The sequence below is a fragment of the Zootoca vivipara genome, chromosome 11 (assembly GCF_965207765.1).
Source record: "Zootoca vivipara chromosome 11, rZooViv2.hap1.1, whole genome shotgun sequence".
NCBI lineage: Eukaryota > Metazoa > Chordata > Lepidosauria > Squamata > Lacertidae > Zootoca > Zootoca vivipara.
In genome coordinates, this window is record NC_142594.1 from 9,759,143 (window position 1) to 9,763,588 (window position 4,446).

Consider the following 4,446-nt stretch of genomic DNA (forward strand, 5'->3'; position numbering starts at 1 on the left):
TCCGCGCAAAAGTTCTGAGTCTCTATGGTCTCCTCACGCCCGGCTTCGTCATCGTCACGCGGCTAGGCCCCGCCCATAGCCGACGGACCCCCACCCCCACTAGTCTTCCCGCTCCGCTCTTAGCCCCGCCCAGGAGCCTTTTATACTTCCCCGGCTCAGCCCTATTTTCCCCAGCGCCTGCTTTCCGCGCGCATGCGCCATTGGCGCTTCTGTCCTTCATACTCCGCGTGGGGCCGATTGCTTCATTTTGGGTGTCGTGTGTCCCTTGGTTGTTATTACAAGGGTCGGTTTTCCTCAGGAATTCCCGTTTTTGAGGGGCCTCATGGCTGCCTCGTCTGTCTGATGTCTGTTCTGCTGCTCCGTACTTATCTGTCTGGTCTTTGACCTCCCTTCAGAATAAGAAAACCCTTTATTATTATTATTTATTTCTACAATCAGGGCGGCTTACGGTATAAAAACCCCAAAAAATAACATCAACAAAATGGCCCCACCCCGGTCATATATAATGCTTTCTGACTACAGTATAGAGGAATGTTTTTCCCTGGTGCCTAAAGAAATGGAGGTAAAAATTGGGGTTTGGCTTTTGCTGCCCAACTCTCTCATGGGACTCTGAGAAGAATGGATGGAGGCAGGATCCAGTGGAAAGCAAGACAGATCTTTATTTTTCTGTTGCAACAGAGTTCCCTCTCTTCCAAGGAGGGAGAGACCCTGAACAAAAGGGTGCAGAAACCTTTAAAGCCCTTTGACATTAGCCAAAGACCACCCAAAAAGAATCATACATCCATCATAGGAGGCGATCTGCAGCAGAAATCCCATTTGCCAGGATACTTGAAAATGTCTGCTGTTTGCGTTACCTGGATAGCCTGCCCATTCTTCTGGAATGCTTCATACTTTTGTTCCTGAATCCGGGTCCTAGGCTCACCCTAAAGGTAAAGGGCCCCTGACCATCAGGTCCAGTCGTGTCCGACTCTGGGGTTGCGGCGCTCATCTCGCTCTATAGGCCGAGGGAGCTGGCGTTTGTCCACAGACAGCTTCCGGGTCATGTGGCCAGCATGACAAAGCTGCTTCTGGCGAACCAGAGCAGCGCACGGAAACGCCGTTTACCTTTCCGCCAGAGCGGTCCCTATTTATCTACTTGCACTTTGATGTGCTTTGAACTGCTAGGTGGGCAGGAGCTGGGACCGAGCAATGGGAGCTCACCCCGTTGCAGGGATTCGAAACGCTGACCTTCTGATCAGCAAGCCCTAGACTCTGTGGTTGAACCCACAGCGCCACCTGGGCCCCTATCCCTACACAAATGCCCCCTTAAGATGGGGTTTGTAAGCGGAAAAGACAACGGGAAGGCTTTCCCCATTTGCCTCCCTTACTGCAGAGGAATGTTTGATGTTGTCGGAAGAGTCAGAATGCCTTCCGGATTGCTTTCCTGTACTCTTTCAGACACATGGCTTTATATTGAGATATTGGTACATCTATGAATATTTATTCCATATTTGAGGCATTTGAATTCTTGGAACAATTTGGAGAGAAGTCACCTGGCGAGCCTTGCTGGGGAAAGCATGCCATGTACAGTGAGCTACTGTGGAAAAGGCCTTATTATCGTGTTTTCGCTCTTGTGGAGAAAGCCATCAAGGATCAGAATCTGAGTAAATCGGCCATCTTTTGTAAAGAGTCCTCACAGCCGCAGGGGTACAATGTTGATGATGCCGCGAATGCCTTTGGAAGGGGAGTGCCCCTGCCAGCCAGTGGGGTACATTTTTTAGGAAAAGGGCTAGTATCAGAGCTCTCGGAGTTAGGGGCTGTGTTTGTTGTGGATGTCCACCCACAACAACGAAAAGGACAATATTTTATTAGATTTGTACACCACCCTGTGCCCATAGATCTCAGTGCCGTTCGCAGCATAAAATTGCAATATAAAAAAGACAACCCAATGATCCCCACCCCCAGCACAACCACATTGGCGCTCTGGCAGAGGCTGGCTTTGCCATATAAATAGATGAAAATGAAAATTGCTATTCGATAATATGGTGAAGACAGAAAGAAATGTGTATTTCAGTACCTTAAATACTTAACAATTTTTATAGTATGTTTATGAACTAAAGCTCTGTTTGTCCACTTTATACCTAAGTCTAGTCCAAGACCCCACACCAAATTATTATGCCATAAAGAACGCAGTAATTGTTCAGGTGTCATGAAGCTTTCTGTTTTTAAGGAAGAGCCAGTGTCATATCGTGGCTTTAGCTGTTGTTAGGGAAAACGAAGGTTTGTATTCCTAATAAAAGAGCTGCTGCAGGTCTACATGGGGCTGGAAGTAAGCCCTGCTGAACTCAATGGGGTTTTCACAATAGGATTGCGCTGTACGGCTGCTATCTGCGATGAGATCTACAGCTGAGTCAAAGTGCATCTTATGCATGCTTAGTCTGAAAAAGCACCACAGAACACAGTCAGCAATTTATTTCAACGTGCAAAGGATTGTACTGCAATTCAGTGTGATTTATAGTGTGTCTGCTCAGAAGTTATTCGGCATACATGCAAGGTACTACAGAATCTACTATTATTATTTCACATTTTCTTATTTTCCTGCATTAAGTATAGTTTTGATTTTTTTATAATTTGAAACAGAGCTTGCATTCTGGTTTGAATCTAGATTGGTTTCCTCCTTTAGAACTTGGACAGATAGCACTGTAATGTGTTTTTTTTTTAACATCTTGTTTTTAAACACTGGCCTCAAGTATCAGCCGTGTACAGCAACAGGCATGATTCATGACTATATTACTTCAGTGCCAATATTTGTTAGTCAAATTCTCCATCCACTGTGGATTTTGAGACATAAGAAACACGGCTGTTAAATGAAAATTAAATTGTTCTTATGACATCAGGGGCTGTTTCCCTTACTTTTTGATACCATTGGTCCATGCTTACTACTGACAGGTCTCTCCAGTGTCTGGTTATGATGCCTCTGGCTGCTGAGAGTAGGTGGGTTATGAGCTCCTTAAAATGTGAGTGGGCATTATTATCTTAGAAGATGTTCAGTGGGAACAGTTCTAATACTTGCTTAGTTATTTTGCATATTTCTTGTACTGTATAACTGATGTCCAGAAGAGTTGGATTTGGGGACATTCCTACCACATGTGGAGGTATGTGCCTGTGGAGGTGCATCCTCTCCAGCATTTTTGTGAGGCTCCTGGGCATATCAGCGCCAGTTTCTGTGGTGTTAGGTACAATTTGTAGATGAGTTTCAGAGTCAATTCTTTTATTTTGCTTAGATGGATTTAAAGGGAGGTTTAGACCAAATTCTGGGTGGGGTTAATCTCATAGCCTATGTCGTCTTCCCATTGTTTTTTGATTACGTTGAGGGCGTTTGTAGGATTTTGGAGGAGTATTTTCTATATTGTGGATACCATCCCCTTGACGTCCGATTCACTTGAAAGCAGTGCAAATGGTCCTCTGCAACTTTTGGTGGTGAAAACCCCACATTTCACAGAACCCCATAAAATGAGCCTTTGGTTCACTCACCCTCAGGGTCACAGTTTCGCGAAAAACCCTACCCTTCTCTTTGGTCAGTCAATCAGAGCCAAGGAATTGGACTGCATTTTCTGGGGAAGGCTGGTGTTTCTATATACTTCTATATACTGTATTTTGGTGTTACCATATACTTGTCAGCTGCATCATGAAATTCTGGTGCATCCGTACCCAAACATTGGCAATGAGAATTCATGCTGAACAGGTCCTCCCTGTTTCAAAGGGTGCAGAGTGTGGTTGCATAACTACATTGTGCTCTTTTGGGCATCTGACGAAAACTTTTTTATTTTCTCAGACTTTTAAAACAGGTGCTTTTACTACACTTTAGGTCAGGCATCCCCAAACTGCGGCCCTCCAGATGTTTTGGCCTACAACTCCCATGATCCCTAGCTAACAGGACCCAGTGGTCAGGGAAGATGGGAATTGTAGTCCAAAACATCTGGAGGGCCGAAGTTTGGGGGTGCCTGCTTTAGGTAGTTGGCACAAATCACTTCCTACCCAACCCCCTTGCTGGTTTTTAGAGCCCATATAGACAGTATACTGCCTTGGGCTGGGTTTTATCCTGATTTTCGTCTTACATTGTACTGATACAGTTTTAATAATATATAAACCAGGCAACAATATTTCAAGACACATGGCAGCCCCTCTCACGGCCCCCTAATTCCTCACTAGACCATTTGTGTCTTTCTTGTCATGCTTTCCTATAGATTCTTTCTGACCCAATCTTAAAGGTGCGAAGACATATCCCGAGTAATTGCATTACATATTGGTTAATAAATGTTGACAACCAATATATTAATAATAACTAATGATTGTTAAGTCACTTATAAAGTATTTCAAGAAGCAAGAGCTATGCAGCGACTGGAAATAAAAGGACAAACCCCCCTTTTAAAAGGATGAGTCCCCCGTTTTAGAAAGACAAAACAC